The following is a 20269-nucleotide window of genomic DNA, read 5'->3' on the forward strand; positions in this document are numbered from 1 at the left end:
ATTATGCTTTTTGGAATTAATATATGATGAAATCATAGTACCAATCACGCGATTTACCCTTTCTGTGGGGTTGCTCTGTGGATGATAATGGGGTGTATACAAAATCTTCACATTATACTTTATAGCCAATTCTTTAAATAGTTGAGATCCGAATTGCTTCCCATTATCACACACAATAGACTTTGGAGCACCGTAAAGCAAGAACTGTTTTTCAACAATTTCACATAATTTGTCGGCTTTGCCCGTCCGAAGAGGGAATAATAAAGTGAATTTACTAAACACGCATGTAATGACTAATAACATAGTGTTGCATTTTTTGCTCTTAGGAAAGGGACCCATATAATCCATGGCTATTTCCTGCCAAGGACCTTTAATGTCCCTATGCTGACCCATATGACCTAATGGTAACTTTTGTGAAACCTTGCGACTGGCACAACATTCACATTCATTCACGTACTGCTTAATGTCTCTGAACATGTTGTACCAATAAAACTTCTGCTTTACTCTAAAAAGAGTTTTCCTCATTCCCAAATGGCCTGACGTGGGAGAATCGTGGCATTCTTGGAGAACCTTTGCACGTAATGCCTCTGGCACAAATAATTTCCAATCGTCATCTCCATTCGGAAACTGTTTCAGTATTACCTTTCTGTATAGAAGTCCGTCAGCAACTTTCCACTCCAAATTAGGACCGTCAGCTGAAACTTTTGCCACTTTATCCCTATACCAAGGATCCTTATGTTCTTCCGTCACTTCAATCAGATTTAATTCACTAACTGACTGAGCCACCCCTCGGGACAACGCATCAGGAACTGTATGACACTTGCCAGGTCTATGAACAATTTCAAAGTCAAATTGCTGTAATTTCATGGCCCAGCGTGCCAATCTCCCATGCGGATCCTTCATCTTGTGCAACCAGAGCAAGGCGCTATGATCTGTTACAACTGTGAACCGAGTACCATCAATGTAGGACCTAAATTTCTCTACAGCATATACTACACTTAATAGTTCGCGTTCCGAAGCCGAATACTTCATTTCCTGATCGCTGAGTTTTCGACTCAAGTACGCCACCGGACGTTCCACATCATCAATTTTCTGGCACAACACCGCCCCCACACCCGTATTTGAGGCATCACATTGAATAATGAATGGTTTTGTATAATCAGGACACGTCACCACCGGTGTTGATGTAAGTAACGTTTTAAGACTTGACCAGGCTGTCTCCGCTTCTTCTGTCCAAACCAGTTTTTTTGTCTTCTTACCTCTTGTAAGATCATGTAGCGGCGCTGCTACCTGCGCAAAATCTTTAACAAACCGTCTATACCAGCTGGCGAGACCTATAAACCTCTTCAATTCCGTGTACGTCCTGGGTCTTGGAAAATTAAGTATCGCCTCCACCTTCCCTGGATCTGTCCGGAGACCATCCTTATCTATAATATAACCCAGATACCGCAGACTAGGTCTGGCAAACTTGCATTTTTCCACATTGACTGTCAGCTTGGCCTCCTTCAACTTTAACATAACTTTCCTTAACAATTCAATATGTTCCTCAAAGCTAGCAGAGCTAATCACGATATCATCCAGGTATGCCCATATTTTATCTCCTTCTGCATGAAACAAAATATCCATGAGCCTCTGCTGGGTTTGTGAGGCATTCACGAGGCCAAATGGCATCACTTTAAAATGAAACAACCCCCTACCCATAACCGCAAAAGCTGTCTTCTCTTTACTGCTGTCGTCCAATGGTATCTGCCAAAACGCTGACTTGAGGTCGATTGTGCTCAAGAATCTGGCATTACGTAAATTATCCAGTATGTTAGTTACTCTTGGCAAGGGATACGTATCTCGCTTTGTAACACGATTAAGCTGACGACTATCCAAACATAATCTATTGTCCCCATTTGGCTTCTTGACTATCAGCACTGGCGAACACCAAGAACTATGCGAAGGCTCCACAACATCTTTAGCCAACATCTCGTCCAATTCTTTCTCTATTTCCTTATTTATGGTAGGGGAAAAGTTATACTGTCTCTGATGAATGGCCTTATTATCTGATGTATCAATAGTGTGCTTTAGAATCCCAGTTCTTCCTAATCCTACCCCCACCGTTTGCTTCATTTCTTCAATCAAATCAGTTAACATGTTATTTTGCGCAACAGACAGGTTCTCTCTTGCTACTATAGCTGGCTCATCAGACCCTATTGCCCCTATCTCTACCTCTCCCCTGCCAAACATCCTGTCACTTCTAAACTGCAATTCTATTCCAAATTCCTTGAAAAAATCTTGACCTAATATTAATTGTTGTACTAAAGATGGCATAATCATCACTGGCACTACCTTGAACTGATTGTCAAAGACAATGGGCACGTCAATAATTCCCGTGACTGTATGCCTCACGCCGCCCGCTGTCGTTAACTCTGTTAAATCCCTTTTGGTAATTCTAAGACCAATCCTGCCAAGAGTCTCTGCGAAGGTAGAATTCATAACGGTTCGCATTGCCCCACCGTCTAATAGACCCATATAACCGAAACCCAAAATGTCCAATTTTACATAGGACCTATTGTCATTTTCTTTGTTTACCACCACCGGGCAAATTTCCTCAACCCCTCGTGCAAAGAAACGCTTTATTTTGTCTAACCATGTCTGCCACTCAGGACTACACCGCTCGAGGGAGAAATTCAGTTGGCAGACTTCGAACTTCTCCCTGGATCGTTTCCCTTGCAGCCACAGTCCGCCGACGTTACCCCAAACCTTCCACATTTATAGCAAAATAATCTCTGTTTCGGCACGGAGCATTCTCTGAAAACATGACCACTCTGACGGCAATTCCAACACCGCTTAAGCGGCTGACTGGCACTTTGGCCCTCTGAACGCTTAATTTGCGCCATTTCTCCCACCTCTTTAACCACCCCTTCAGAGTTATCCCCACCACTTCTGTAGGCCAAATCTGGTTCCAAGGTAACCGTTAGGGCATTCGGCTGATGAAAGTTTTCGCAGTTGACCTTGGTTCTCTCTACGATTCTCAGAACGTTCACCATCTCGTGAACCGACTCAAAAGTGTCTCTGCAGATCGCTTTCTGATAGTAGGGCTGTAAATTCTTTTGGATTATAAATACCTTCTCACTCTCTGAGATCTTATTCGGTAGACGGTTACACATATTCTGTATCGTGGAAATAAATATTAAAACTGGTTCATTAGTACCCTGAGTCCTAGCCCTGATTTCTGCCAGCAGTCCCTCCTGGTAGTAAGGTTTCTGGAAAGCTCGTTTCAATAAGAGAACCAACTCGTCCCAGCTGTCTGCGTACTCCCTGTTAGCTCGAAACCAGATCAAGGCATCCCCTTCAAAAAAATCAACAGCTGAACGCCACAAATCCTCCTCTGTTGCATTTCTTGCGTCCTTAAGCTCACGTACCCGCTCCAAGAATGCATTGACACTCATGTTACCTCCTCCCGAAAACTTAAGTCCCCACTGATAAATTGGTACTAACTTGCGTTTTGGTACCTGTTCATCAAAAGTCGAAGAACGACCTAATCTCGACCTACTATCCCTATCCCCGAACCAGCGACTGCCTGAAAACATCACATTACGGTCCTCTGAGGCCTGGCTCTTTTCTGTCACCTGACCTCCTGTCTCTTCTTTGGATTTCACGGCAATATCAACATGACCTTCTAATTTCTCAATTATCTTTACCCCTAAATCCCCTAAAGTGGCCTGCAATACCTCCTTATCCAACACTGTCAGGTTATCATCCTCGGCAATATCATCCTGCCCCTCTAACTTTTCTATCAAAACCTGACACTTTTGTAACAGAGCCTCTTTCCGTACTTTTTCATCCTCACCAACCTGTTTAACTAAAACCAACCTATTCTGCACGTGATAAAGTCTGGAGACTAAACGTTTAAACAAAGTTCTATCGGGCTTGCCCGTGAGCTCTGCTATATAATTCGAGAGAACATCTATTTTTGCAGCACAAATCTCTAATTCGTATTGAATCGACTCCCCCTGAGTTTCTATAAGCGCACCCGCCGGTCCCAAGGCCTGACCGGACAGCAACAACTCTGTTAACAATTTTTTAAGCACTGGCACCGTCGACTTCAATTTCACGCCCCGGCATGCCAGTTCAAATTCTAATTCATCCTTCAGTAAATAATTGGGATCCATATTTCTTTAAAGCACTAAATTACCGGTCAAACCCAGTTACCAAAAAAAAAAAAACCCTAACTCTCCCAATAACAATTCACAACCATAAAAATAAATTACAACCTTATATCGCACAAAACTAAATATAAAAACATCAATAAACTTTATTTTATTTTCACTAATAAACTACAAACCAAATATATGAAATATACCTACTATACTATTACACTATACTATTCTATTCTATTGTGTTCTATCCTATCCTAATTACAAGACCCAATATTCGAGAATTTATAATCACAACTAAGTGGGTACCGTACAAAAAAACTTAAACTACACCCGCAAATCAACCGGACCACAACGGCAAAATTCGAGTAAAAACAACCAAACGACCTTCGCCCTCTGTCTGCCGCTCGACAAACACACATGCAGTTTAACGTTGGGCGCTATTTGTTATGTGTTGTCGAGGGGATTAAAAGAACTACAGTGCAAGATACAAGTTGGAAATATTTATTGACTAACATACAACTAAACCTAAACTAAAACTATGTGGGCGCCAGGAGAGATTTAGTCCGATCTTCGACAGGGTACTCTGCCTACCCGCGGCCAGTATCTGCTAGCTCAGTCTTAGTGCACCTCAGCCGTGCGACTTACGTGTCCATCGCAAAAAGGGCATAACTGTACGCTAAAATAAAGATAATTTCATCTATTACTACCACCACAATAATCGTAACTATATTGATAGTTGGTCTAACGCATCTTAAGTACTATGACTTACCCCTCTGAGGAATGATACAGCATTTACTTTCAAAACGTAATCACTACCACTATGGTGCGATAAGTATTTACATTCATATTATGTCCATAAATTTCGGTAATCTCAAATAATTTATTCACGACACCAGGATACGTGGTTCTCGTTTGGATTCTGATTCCAGTCTACCCATTACGAAAATAACCGACATCCAAACAAAGAAAGTTACTTTAAAATGAATTATACAAAACTAGGAAAAAGTTTGCACGCACCGAGGTTCGAACCCCCGACCTCGTGTTCGCTAGTCTAAGTGACTACGGCTGAGCCATGACGACTGTTAACCAGCTGGCGAAACTTGGTCATCTGTTGCGGCACTACGTAGTACCGAGTCTTAATCCAATGGAATATGAACCTTAGCACAAACACAATAAAACTATAATTGCCTGAATTCATCCGATCATAACAATCAATGAGATATTGAAACTAATTATATCACAATCAAAATATTAATAATTTAAACAATCTCTATCACGTGCACATCGCACAACGCGAATACTACGCTAAAACGTTACATTACAAAGTAGTGGTTATCAACTAAACACTCTCTGGCAAATCGTAAACACCGTCACGACACGCGTCTCCAGCAAGCGACAATGCAATCTGGACTCGTTAAAAGATAGCCGGGACGAACAATACACATCGCGGAACCGGTTAGCTATGATATCAATTTTTTTTTAAATGCCAATGCACCTATCGCTCTACTACTGACTAATGAAGTACCTCTTACACATTCGTGCACCTCAAGTCCCGTTTCCGTTAAGTTATCGGTCTCGGTTTACCTTTGATGAGTTGTATAAAATCATATAGCGACAAATATTGTTACAAGAAAAACACCTGTGGTATATATGTATATGATACCTCAACTATGTTGCTAATGCTCAAAGTTGGACTACCTAGGCATAGTTCAGTTAACTAACATTTTTTTTTATTATCAAAGTAGGTATTTACCCACCATACTTAAAAATGTAACAGTCGTTCCCGTTTATAAAGGCAAAAGTCAGAAAGATGAGTTGAGGAAGTATACCTAGGCCAATAAGTATAATTCCCACTATGGCCAAAGTTTTAAAAGCGGGAGTGAGTAATCGGCTGCATAACTTTTTAGAAAAGTTTCAATTAATACACACAAAACAATTTGCCTATCCACGAAATCGCTCATGTGTCTCAATTATTAAAGAGAACCATTTACATGTAACCATTGTCTTTTGCGACATGACGAGTGCTTTTGACCTTTGCGATCACAACGTCCTAATCAAAAAGTTTGAGCACCACGGTCCAGGTGCCTCTGTTTTAAAGTTCATGGCCGATTTCTTACAGGAAAGACAGCAATCCGTTGTAATAAATAGTGGTTCGGTAAAATCTGACTGTGGTTCTGTAACTTCTGTAGATATTGGGATCCCCTAGGGCTCGTCCATGGCCCAATCTATGCTTTCTAATACAAATGTATGTTTTTGCTGACGACATACTAACTGCTCCGAACAACGATAGCTTCAAGACGTCAATCACCCGTGACGTACATAAACTCCTAGTACATTGGTTTCGTTAATGGACTAGTCCTTAAATGTATCAATAACTCAGGTTCTCCACTTTAACCTAGGAAGGAGACCGCCAGTAGTTACCATGAACAACACAATCCTTCCGCACGTCACCTCTGCCAAATTTTGAGCGTTACCCTCGACCAATTGCTAAAATGGGACACCCAAATTGAATTAGTATGCACGCACTAAGTTAGCAGGAATCTGTTTCGCACCCAAAATACTGTCCTTGTTCTTCCTCAAGCACAAACATATAATAATATAATATAAGCTTTTATTTTCTTGATAAATATTTAGTTATGTGTTTTTTTTTTATCTTCTTCATCATCTTCATAAGGACCACCCCGAACGGTAAAGCCTCCTCCAATGCTTTCCAGGATTCTCTTCCTTTTGCTACTTCGGGCCAGCTGTAGCCTACTATTTTTTTTATGCCGTCGCTCCATCTTACGAGTGGTTTTCCACTTCTTCTCTTTCCCTGGGTTAGCCACTCGCTTACCACATTTGGCCAGTGTCCGTCCTCGGTTCCTTGCGTGTCCGGCCTATCTCCATTTAAAGCGTAATACCTGCTTAACTGCTCATTTGCCCCGGTCCTCTTTTGAACGTATATTTTTTTACTCCATCTTCCAGTCTCAGTCCTAGGTAGCCTCCTTGAACTCCTCCCTGACATGCTTTTATTCTCCTAAATGTTTCTCTCCTAGTGGGCCAGGTTTGGCATGCATATATAAGGCAGGGTAATAAATAGGCAAATTTCCATTGCTTTAGTCTTAATTTTTGTTTTGTAGACATTTTTACCTTTGAAATTTCCTTTAATGACCAATACTTGTTCCATGTTCGATTTACTCTTCTTTCAATTTCTTTTTCTAAGTCTTGTTTAAATGAAATTAAAGTGTCCTCAGGTAGATGTAGTCCTCTATGGTCCTCTACATACTCTAGGGGTGTCTAGGAGTCCAGCATAATTCTGCAGCAGCAGTACGAAGTAGTTATTTTGTCCTTTTCCATTCTGTGCCAAACTAGTCTAGAATTTCAGAGGCGTCGTCGCTGACCGGCATGGTGTCCTCGTGTTGCAGAAGCGAGCTATAAGAATAATAGCCAACTCGCCCTCCGGTTTGCCAGCTCGACAACTATTTATATATCATTATGAACCATGACATTACCATCGCAATATATTTTTAAAATTTTAAAGCTCGTAAGAACCCACATTGACATATTTCCACACAGAGTCGTCAACTTGAGACGCTTAAGGAACAGGAATAGGGGCTTGGCAAAAACATCTAACTTCAGACTGACCAAATCTACCAAAAGGACATATTATACCGTTGGCCCAAAAAATTACAATTGGATTCCCGAACAAATAACTGCTTTATCCAATGAAAATGCATCACACAATAAATTGAAATACGGAACCCTACAAATGACTAATTGATCATGCCATGATATTAATGAATTGTTTGAAATGTAACACAACATTGTCAGCGCGACAATCTAAATATGAAAATTGAATAGTATTATCAACTTATCAAGATATTCGAATGCATCGCCATCTATTATTAAGGTTCTTTATAACACACAAAGCATGTGCACCCTTTTGACATGGAATGTCACATATTTATGATGGGACTTTTAATTAGGTTTATTTTTCACTCAGAATCCGAGCCTAATACAATTACAATCATCATGTGTAAAAGCCTCCAGGCGCGAACACCATCCAGAACATTAGCATATTAAAAGATCAAATGCAATTTTTCAACCTCTGTGTGATCTGTGTAAGAATGTCCTACAATATTTATTTATTTATTTATTAATATTTATCAACACCCATCTCTCCAAGAAATCACAGCCAATTAAATACAACTAACCATACGTAGAACGCCTTTCGCTAGTTTGCAGATGGTACAGCGACATCTAGCGAAATACTTACACCCAGCCAACCAGTTTGCAGTGATAAATGGTAATAGTGACGTCTAGTAACAACTTGCACCACGGTATATATTTGTACGCGTCAGTTTTGCGTTCAATTGCCCTTCACGCCCTCTATCGTTCACTTTCCTAAACATATCCTAAGTACACTGGACTTACTATTTCCTTTGACTGAAATCACCGCGAGCACCAATTCTGACACCTTTCAAATTTCACAAATACGTCCTATCACTAGTAGTTGTTTGAGTTTCATTCCTTTAATCAGTGTTTTTATTTCTATGGCAATAAATTTCAAGATATCCTATCTTTTCACATGATGTTTTACTTTCCTTACTAAAATTACATATATGAAAGAAGTTTATCATAGTCTTCTCGACAAGGAAAGGATTCTATAAATTTCTCTCTCCATCCCATGTAAATAAAAAGGTGGATAATCCTTGATAACAAGTCTTAGCTACCCTATAGGATAACTTATGTTTGTTTGACCTCTTGACCTTGTCAAGAATACTAAGGAATTGATTTAATATAACACTATACTTGATCCGCGACATCATTTCCTAAGTTGAGGTGATGAACTGCCACCAGACCCAGATGATGTTGAAAAATAGTCCCTCAACCTCCAGTGCTCACTTCTCCAACCTTCTTTATAAGAGTTGCTCCAAACAAAACCAAGAAACCACTCGTCCTAAAATCTTGAAACCATTTGTGTTCTCCGTCCTTGAACCCAAAGCAGTCCTTAAATCTTGGCCGTGTCCTCAACTTGCCTGATGTCTCAGCCTAACACCACAGCTAAGACCTACAGCATTAATCTGTGCCGGGTTCTCCATCCTTGAACCCAATGCACTCCTTAAATCATGACCGTATCCTTGACCTCCCTGATGTCTTAGCCTAAAGCCTCAGCTAAGACCATCATCAGCATTAATTTGTGCCGGGTTCTTCATCCTTGATTCATGGCCATATCCTGGACCTCTCTGCTGTTTTATCCTAGTGCAGCAGCTAAGTTCATCAGCATTAATTGCTAGCTGTACTGATCCTCCTCCTCGATCAGTACCACCATCCAATCTGCAAATTATAATTATATGTTAGATAAGCTTTATTTTAAATTCCCCTTTTTAGGGTTCCGTACCTCAAAAGGAAAAACGGAACCCTTATAGGATCACTTTGTTGTCCGTCTGTCCGTCCGTCCGTCCGTCTGTCAAGACCCTTTTTCTCAGGAACGCGTGGAGGTATGAAGCTGAAATTTATATCAATTACTCAGGTCTACTGTCCCTTGAAGCTGTGAAAAAATCAAACTTCTAAGCCAACGCAATCAAAAGATACAGCCGTTTATGCCGCAAATTTTCGACACTTGCAAGGGAATCAAAACCTACAGGGTGCTTCCCGTGAACTCAGAATCTTGAAATTTGGTACGAAGCAACGTCTTATAGCATAGATAAAGGAAAAATTACGAAAACCATAAATTTTTAGTTACATTACAAAATATATATTTTTTAATAAATATAAACTTATTACTTTTTTCCTCATGAACGCGTAGAGCTATCAAGTTGAAATTCATATCAAATGCAGGTTTGTACGGAACCCTCGGTGCGCGAGTCCGACTCGCACTTGGCCGGTTTTTATTACCTCTTCCTCCTTCTTATTTATAGTACCTAAATATTCACTTCCTCCTTTAACCACATTACCTATGTAAAACAATTTTATGTAGAATTACAAGTATATTAGATGTGTAATATACAGGAAAACTTTTTCAATATGTTTTTGTACATGTAACAAAAAAACATGGATCACTAGTGTTGAGACAAACAACACATGTCACCGGCCACCTCCTTAGTCCAGAGCTGTCACTATTATGGTTTGTTTTTCTTTATTTATATACAACACCCTGATCCTTAGCTTAACATCCTCATAATTTACCTTTATTGATTTCTTGCTATACCTTGTAGTCATACTTTAAATGTAGTAGCTTAGACAGAAATCCAACACCAATGACTAAATAAACTGTCAATGTCAAAAGATTAATACATTCCTAGTCTGATACACAAAAACAACAATGTTGAACTTAATGTTAATTAAAGTTCATCCCCATCAACTTCATCCTGAATAGATGAGCTCCAAAAAGGCATGTGACTTTCAAGCAACTGGCATTTGAGCACACTAGACAAAAGTAAACGGTAAAAGAATTGAAAGCCAATAAAATGATTAGTGAAACTAGTTCTGAAATATGTAATTATCATTACTGAATAAGTTAGACATCATTAGTATTTATTCCAAAAAGAAATTATCCCATGTGTTTATAAAACATTGTTCAGTTTATATTTCACTAGCTATTTCCTGTGGCTTCGCTCGCGTTAGAAAGAGACAAAAAGTAGCCTATGTCACCCTCCATCCCTCCAACCATCTTCACTTAAAAAAAAACATGTCAATTTGTCGCTCCGTTTTGCCATGAAAGACAGACAAACAAACAGACACACACACTTTCCCATTTATAATATTAAGTATGGATGTTTGTTTCTTTGACCTGAAGTCTATGAAAGCAATAAAATATACTGATTACTGATGCTCATTCATTCCTGAATTAAAACAGGTCATTCAGAGAGTAATACTATTTGATGCAATCCTTTGCTATCTCAAGTAATTAGAATAAGTATTCTGCATAGACACGAAAACAACATTTTCCAGTCATATGTCTGTATCTCAATCCATAACTTAGCAAGTCCATTCCAAACAATCGGTATGACCCGATCACTTCCCATACTTGTTGATATTACCAGTTATATGACCACTAATATCATTTTATCATATAACTCGGTCTACAATACTCAAAAATAAGGATTAACTTGTTTACCTGCCGTTCATAAAGTTGTGGACGTGGTTTAGGCGACAGTAAGCCTTTGATCCCTCTTGCTGAACTGAAGGCTATGTTCCGGTCTTAAATGAAAGAACTTCTCCTTGCACTTTGTTTTATTACAATGCCAATCTCATACTGAACAGTTTGGGTTACAATCACAGTCGATATTAACAATACAATACACAAATTCCTAAAATTATTACAGCTTGGTTATACGGATGCTTTTTCTAGTTTTTCCATAATGCCGATTATATCTTTTTTTCACGGTGACATCTGTCAAGATTTATGCGGTTCCCGCCTAATGTTTTATTTTTTTAAAAGGGCCAATCTTATTCAGGCACGTTTATATCTACCGATAATTTGATAAAGGCCAGTATACATATAAAATCAATGAAAATTATGAACTCAATGTCGAAAGCTAACAAGTGTATAGTTATAATTGTTATTATTAATATTCATTTAAAGCCTCACCAGAAATATATCGATATTGTCCGGAGGGTGCTGTTATTCTGATGTATGGGGTGACAGTTCAGTTTAGTATGAAGAAAATTGTTCTAATGAAATTCCGCAAATTGGCACGTAGTCATATATTTCTGATCAGGCTTTAGAGACGGCGCGCAAACACGTGCGGTTTTAGTTACATTGCAGACTGTTGGTATTGAGGTTACAAATAATTTACCTCACCTATCAAATACTGCAATGTTGTTCTCAAGCGACTCACGCCGTATTAGATAGTGCGCCGTTAATGTTTTCCCAGAAACAGTGAGAATTACAACGTTATTACCAGCGATATTCGAAATTTCAAATATTCCGTCGCATCATAACATACACCGCTAATCTCAAACCTGTAGGCATAATCCATACGCTCGCCTAAAGCTGTCAACGTGTCTTCGCCTAATTCACGGGGTTATCTCACTTCACAATTTAATTATATACATTTACATAATTTACGTGATGTTTTCAGCCTTTGAGTAGATACCTATAAGATTTGTTGAAAAACATTGCACGTCTTTGAACTTTATGTCGACTTGTCGAGTATATTTTGAAGCCCTGCTTAAATTCAAAGTTTTTTGTTCCTGATTTAAAACTTAGAATTAGAGGTAAGTACTTAGATTGAAGTATTCAAAGTCTTATGCTCCTCATTTAAAACTTAGAATTTAAAAAGTATTTCACATAATTATTTTTACTTGCGTGCGGGTTTATTTTTTTAATCATGATGTATGGAGAGCTAACTTGGTTGAAGTAGAATATCGCAACAACGCTAAAGGTTTAGATAGTAAAAGGTTAATCTAGGCAACCGAGGCCTGGATTAAATTATTAATAAGGCAACCTATTACAAAACTAACTATACATATACAACAAGTATTTAAAATAATATACGAGAAAATACGGATCGTAACCAATAGAACCAGACAACGTATGGTATTACAAATACTTATTAACGTAATATTGTTATGTTTAATAGATTACTTATCACAAATAGATTATGATGAGGGTATATAAATTGTTCTTGATATTTTAACAGGTGGTTTTGTAAAGTAGTAGATCGACTAACATTACTTTCTCGTCTATAGAAATTAAGATTTTTTTTTTCATATTGCATTTCTTTTTGTTTTCTATGACTGAACTGACAAAAATATAATTTAGACTAACAAATAATCACCATGTTCATTTACCTGACAAGTATTATCGTAAATCCTTTTACAAATATGTGAATTTTGACGATTCCTGTGGCTGAATTCTACTTCTACGAAATTTTGGCAGAGTATGGTACGGACGCTCTTTGTGCATTTTGGATGCAATCGGCTTTGTACATTTTGCTTTTGTCATTTCCTATGGAATTTGTAGCCGACCGAAACATTAAATTGTTAATCTCTTACTGTTTAAACCTTTTATGCCCACCTGTAAATGATACAGAGCGTTAGTAAATAAAATAAAGTACGAAAATATGACCACCTTATACAAATGAATGAGCTTCGACTACAAAATCGAATGTGTCAATATCCAGTCTTAGGTATACATTCTGAAGACAAAAGTTTTCAATCAGTGCGTCCTACCCGTCATGACGTACGGGGCCGAAACGTGGACACTGACCGTACGGCTGGTCCACAAGTTCAAAGTCGCTCAGCGGGCTATGGAAAGGGCTATGCTCGGCGTCTCTCTGCGGGATCGAATCAGAAATGAGGTTATCCGGCAGAGAACCAAAGTGGTCGACATAGCCCACCGTAGAACCGACAACCGTTGGGGTAAACGAGTTCTTGAGTGGAGACCGCGTCTCAGCAAGCGTAGTGTAGGACGGCCTCAGGCAAGGTGGAGCGACGATTTGCGCAGGATGGCTGGCAGCAGCTGGATGCGAGCAGCCGAAGATCGGAAACGGTGGCGTGGGGAGGCCTATGTCCAGCAGTGGACTACGATAGGCTGATGATGATGAGGTATACATTCAGTGAAACGAAATTCTAAAAGCTATTTATAATTCTGGGAGTCACTAAAACGCTCATCGAATATTAGACGATGCGGTTTTCACAAACAAGCTCGGGTCAACAAACAATAATTAAATAAACAAACAGCCTGGAACCACAATTTATCTCTGGCTATATCCCCAAGCCGATTTTAAATTGAAATATTGGCCCCTTGTTATTAGATGGTTAGTAAAGTTGTAGGTATGTACTAGCTTTTGCCCGCGGCTTCGCTCGCGTTAGAAAGAGACAAAAAGTAGCCTATGTCACTCTCCATCCCTTCAACTATCTCCACTTAAAAAAACACGTCAATTCGTCGCTCCGTTTTGCCGTGAAAGACGGACAAACAAACAGTCACACACTTTCCCATTTATTATATTAGTATGGATAAAATTTATAAATGTGCTTATCGATCTAACACTTTTGAAAAAGTTGATTTATTTGTAAGCTTTGCTTAGTTTGGGGCTAAGTTGATCTGTGTAAGGTGTCCCCAATATTTATTTATTTTTATTTTGTATTAAGGGAAATACAATTCTAGTCTAAACTAGTAATAATAATATATTTTCTTATTGTCAACCCATTTCAGTGCTAATCATGACAATTATTCGTCCTGTCCTACGACCAATTTTACGATATCGGGAAATCCTTGTTATTGACTACAACGTAGCGCTACGACCTTACCTCAGCGGTGAATTATAATTATGACCCGGATTATATACTATTAGATGTAAGTACAATATGGATCGTATATATCAGTGTCAAATATGATGTTTTTCTTTGAATAAATGTCACGATCAGTATTCACCGGACTTTGACACGTGTTTTGATACATACATTTCGTTATGGTTGTCAAAATATAGACGATGGTCGAGGGTGTATTCCCCAGTGGTTCAACCAACCCCGCTCTGCCTTAAGTATTGCAGTAAATAATAGTAGATTATACACCAAGGGAATAAAACACTGTTTTATGTCACGGGCGCGACATTGAATCCTGAACGTAACGAAGGACTCCCAGTTTTACTCCCGAGCGTAGCGAGGGAGTTATAGAATTGTCCTGAGTGCAGTGAGGGATTCAAGCGCCCAAGACAAAAACAGTTTTATTCCCGAGGTATATACTCTACTTTTCTCACCTTATGCGAGACAAGAAAAAACAGCAAATTCTTGAAATGGAGCTATAAAATGATACCGCCGCAACTTGTCACAACTCGTTTCTGACAGCATTTCAACAAATGAAGATCGTGCGTCAAATGAAAATCGAGTCGGTCGCGGCTTCGGTTTTTGAAAATCGAGTTGGCCATGCCCGCCGCGGGAATTACGGCTTAACGAAATTAGACTTTATCGTCATAGCAATAAGGTGCAATTATTTGGCAATTACATTATTGCGCCGTGTGTAATAATGAATTTTCATACAACATTATATCACGGTTGTTGACAAGGGATATAATGTCATGCTTTCCGTGAAGTTCTAATGACATATAATCCGACTTTGTCGAGCATGAGGTGTGAAAATTAGATTACAATGAGGAGGCACACTCAAAGGTTATTACAGATGGCGCCACCCTCTTAGTCCATACGTGAAAGCGAGAAGATGATATTATGTTTTTTCTCTCTCTCATATATGAATGACATTGACAGTGACATGCCTAGACACTTTCATAGGCACCGCCTGGCGGGATAACATGTCAGTGTGCCTCCTCATTGACATCAGAGTACAACTTAATAAAACAACTTTTGTATTCCACGTATAAGTTGTTGGTTTAACCAGTAATTTTTGCAGTAAACCACGAGTCCCCTAGCCAAACTTAACCAATTCTCCTTTTATATCAGACAAAACGAAGCGTGAAAGGTTTAATTGCACGTATATTTACTAAATGATACCATTCCCTTTATTTATTCCCTCCACTTATCTGTACAGCTTCGTGGCTTTAAGTACTGGCTATTCGGGCATTTTATTTACTTATGTCAGCTTCGCAGAACAGATTTTGTGGAAATATAGGGTAGCTTCGAGAAAGTAGTCGAGTGATAAAATGTGGTCGAGTAATAAAACAAGTTCGGAAGTCACAAATATGTAGTAATATTTTTATGATTTGTATATTTTACTTTGGTGAAAAATAGATGTAGTTATTGAAAAAATTACAAAAATAAAAAAAAATAAAAAAATATAGAATATTGTCTTCGGTTACCGCGATAGTTACTCATGAAATAAAACTATGGAAACGGATTAAATCGCGTATAATGAATTTAAAATACATCCCGACGTTTCGAACTCTTTACAGCGTTCGTGGTCAACGGGTGACTGAGGAAAAATTAAAATGTGCAAAAGCTACCCACTTACAAGAAATATTAACGAACCATGACCACAAATAATATAGATTTCTAAGGCAGGTTCACACACTATTAAAATAAAATATTATTTATAATTCATTATAAATAATATTTTATTCATTCGCTATTTTAAATTCATTATACGCGATTTAATCCGTTTCCATAGTTTTATTTCATAAAAAAATATAGTTTAATAAATAAAACCTATTCACACCCATAGGAGCTTGTGTAGGTATAAAATAAATGTATTAATGACTAAAGCCGGGTTTTTGATGAAACAATGTATGCAAAGTTTTCCTTGTTGTATCAGAATGAAAGATATTTTAGATGGTCCGTCAGGTCAGTATTGCTAGATGTAAGTTGTACATGTAACATGCTTTTCAGAGAATTCAACAAAGGCTTAAAACTTCGTGTGCCTTGATTAGAATACAGTCAGAGTACTCGCTTAATAGTTAAATACGAGCTTAGGTCTTGTGTTCTAGTAAAGCTCCGAAACTTTGTTTGTTCGATTCACATTGGCCTGTAATTTACGTATGTTATACAGAATGACCAAATATGTTAAACTACGATGGCCAGAATAGATGCGTTCGAAATGTGGTGTTGGCGTAAAATGTTGGGAATTTCATGGACAGCACGTCGCACTAACGTATCTATTCTACAAGAGTTTAATGTCAAGACTCGCCTTTCTGATATCTGCCTGGGGAGAATTATAGGCTTCTGTGGCCATTTGGCCAGACGAGGTCCTGACAGCCTTGATAAGGCGTTGATCGTCGGACCGGAGGAGGGCCATCGTAAAAGAGCCGGATTCGGGATTACCCACGCGCTGGTTTAGCACAGTCATGAAGGTCACACGCGTTGGGCTCCAGGGATCGGCCTGAGTGGAGGGCACTCAACGTACAGCGACTTATAGTGGCCACGACTCTCAGTCATGAGGTTTCGACAAAGAAGAAGAATAATTTACAAAATGTTTTTAAGAATGTACAATAATTTACAGCTAGAATAAACCTCTTGATCTTCATTCAGCTGTATGGCTTTACAATTGAGAAATTTAGTAAGTTAAGAGTATGTGATTATTCTATATAGTTCATTTTCCATATTTTATTAATAAGAAGCAGTATGGGGTATATGGTAAACCGCATTACTTAAACATAAGTTTAAAACTCGCTTAAAAGTTAATAATTATGAACCTTGGATCTCATGTTATAAATAAGTTACCGCAAAGTTTGGTTAAAACTCATTATAAACAAGCTTTTATCTTACGTTACGTGCCACAATTTCTCTATGATTTGACACACAACCGTACTGGTTTGTTCAAATTATTAGCAGTATGTTTTAATGAAAATCTTTATCAACGTACTTTTGTAGCGCAACTTGTAAAAGCTACCTACAAAAACTTTATGCAGCCTTCTTTTCCAGACGCAATCAGATAGTTACTTTTACTTGAGTATTTAAACACTTTTCAAATACATAAGGTAACGGCGGCTATCAACGCGGGTATCGAAATCGACGTCCATTACCGCCGCATTTGCAAATACGCATTTTATAGGCAAACCGACCAATTTCTTAAAAAAAGTTACTCACACATAGGAAGCCTGTTTAGTTGACTAACGCACATATAGGCGATAGAGAGTGTGAATGAAAGAAGACGCTCGCTATATGACAGTTTTTGCCACGGGGCCGCGAGAAGAGGTTGTGTCATACTGACGTGTACAAAACCTTAATTTTTAGCAAAAACTTCATGACTTATTTCGTAGTTTCTATGAAAACCGTTAATTTGTCATTTTTTTTAAACATTGACATAAAGTCTGATGCTTACTTACCAGTTATGTAAACTTGGTTTTAATATAAGGTTGCAATATTTTATTTTGATTTGTAATGAAAATACATCTGTATGACTTTGTTTTTATGGGTCGGAATTAGATTTTATAATACTCCAATTTATGCCTATTACCGATGGTACGATCAGATAACCCTCGGTAATAGAATATATAAGAATTTATTACCGATCCATGCAATATTTGTTTGGGTCGGTAATGGGTTCCTATAGAAGTATCTATTACCGAGCGACATATTAGTCTTGCATCAAAATATGACATTTAGTGTACCGTAAGTACAGATTTCTTAGGTGAAACTGAGTCTTCTGTGGGTATTCATAAAGGAGGATAGTATAGGTATATGTATTTGTCATAATTTGTATATTCAACCGTCGGTATTAAGCTCCGAATTTTGAGATGGGTTTCTATTTACCGATGGCAGAAAAACACTGTCATTCATACCCTCGGTAATGAAATCTCAATTCGCGTTAATAGAACTGCAGCCTGTTCATTACCACGGTAATAGAAAATTTAGGTATGTTGGCTTCAATAATCATTTTATGACATATAATAAACTAAAATGATCCTAAAACTCTTCAAAACTAATAGTTCAATAAATACTCTTCCATAAAAAAAATATTTGTGGTCGTTAATGAGCTTTGATACCCTTAATTTTTGGTATCTTTTGAAATCTTCCTTAAGTACCACGTTAATAGGCTCCATTACCTTAGTTATGTAGTCCATTCCTCATTGTAATGTGGAATATTTATGTATACCTAGGTGTATAAGTTATGTAACTTATGTAGAAGAGTAGGTACTTCTCCTTCTACTATTGGCTCATCTTTCCCATGGAAAAAGACAGTACAAAAACATCCCTAACAATAGAAATAAAATATTAATTTCAATCAGGATGCCCAGAAAATTTCCGAATAATTTTATTACAAACCATAACATCAGTGAGTCGTATTCAATGTGCTCGAGTATCTAATAGAATTGCTACGTGTCTCTCGTAAAACAGCAAATGACACAAACAACATTATGATTTCGGTTTTATTAGACTATAAAAGGTACCGAGATTATGTCTTCTATCAGATTTCATAGAGCTGCCGGATGTGTGTGACTATTTTATATTATATATATATTGGACGTTAAAATTTCTATAAGTTTGGTATGGTATTATCTTTGCGTAATTTCGCCATTTTAAATACAACATTTTATTATTTTCTTGTCTTATACACTGCGATATACATTTTTAACGTTGTCAAGTGTGTGGCATTTATTATTCAAAACATAAATGAACTTTGTAAATAAAAAATACGCAAAACTTATTGCTTTTGGGTATATTAGTACTGTTAGTTGCCCATCGTTAGCTGTAGTTTTGTATCCTAAATGAAATTTGACTGTGAATAAATAGCTAATAATTAACCATTTGACGACCGGTCTGGCTCAGTCGGTAGTGACCCTGCCTGCTTAGCCGCGGTCCTGGGTTCGAATCCCGGTAAGGGCATTTATTTGTGTGATGAGCACAGATATTTGTTCCTGAGCCATGAATGATTTCTATGTATATCAGTATGTATTTATCTATTGGGTTGGTAAGAAAGTAATGAGCGATCGATTGAATTCCACATAAAATTTTTGAGATAGTTCTAGAATCTTCTATGGTCGAAAGTATATAAAGGGCGAGTCGCACAGTTTCTCGTCAGTCATTCACTAGCTGTCGCCGAGCTAATATAAGGAAGAAAATGGACGAATTAAAAGTGCATGTAAGGCATTGCTTACTATATGAATTTCAGTCTGGCCATTCAGCCGCCGAAGCAGTGCGTAATATATGTCAGCGTGTTGCTCCTGAAGTTGTGTCTGAGGCCACGGCGAAACGATGGTTCCAGCGGTTTCGTAGTGGCGACTTTTCATTATCAGATCAACCTAAGTCTGGTCGACCGGTGAAGATTGATGTAGCCAAATTAAAAACCTTAATTGAAGGAGATCCGAGGCTAACGAGTCGTACTCTTGCTACCGAGTTAGGCTGCTCTCATGTCACTATAGAAACACATTTACACGAGTTGGGAAAAAACTACAAATACAGTGTTTGGATACCGCACGAACTTGATAGAGATCAACTAAACCGCCGTGCCGATATCTGCATACAACTTCTGTCTTTTCGCCGCACATTCAACTGGTTGGACCATCTTATCACTGGAGATGGAAAATGGGTCTTATATATAAATCACACACGCAAACGTCAGTGGCTAGCTCCAAACGAAAAAGGAATAGAGGCACCAAAAACAGAGCCTCACCCAAAAAAAGTTATGCTGTCCGTTTGGTGGGATATTCATGGTATTATTCACTGGGAACTCCTACCAAGTGGAATGACTGTTACCGCATCAGTATACTGTAATCAGCTTGAAAATTTAAACCAAAAAATCT

Source organism: Leguminivora glycinivorella, chromosome 2 (genome assembly GCF_023078275.1).
Source record: "Leguminivora glycinivorella isolate SPB_JAAS2020 chromosome 2, LegGlyc_1.1, whole genome shotgun sequence".
Taxonomy (NCBI): Eukaryota; Metazoa; Arthropoda; class Insecta; order Lepidoptera; family Tortricidae; genus Leguminivora; species Leguminivora glycinivorella.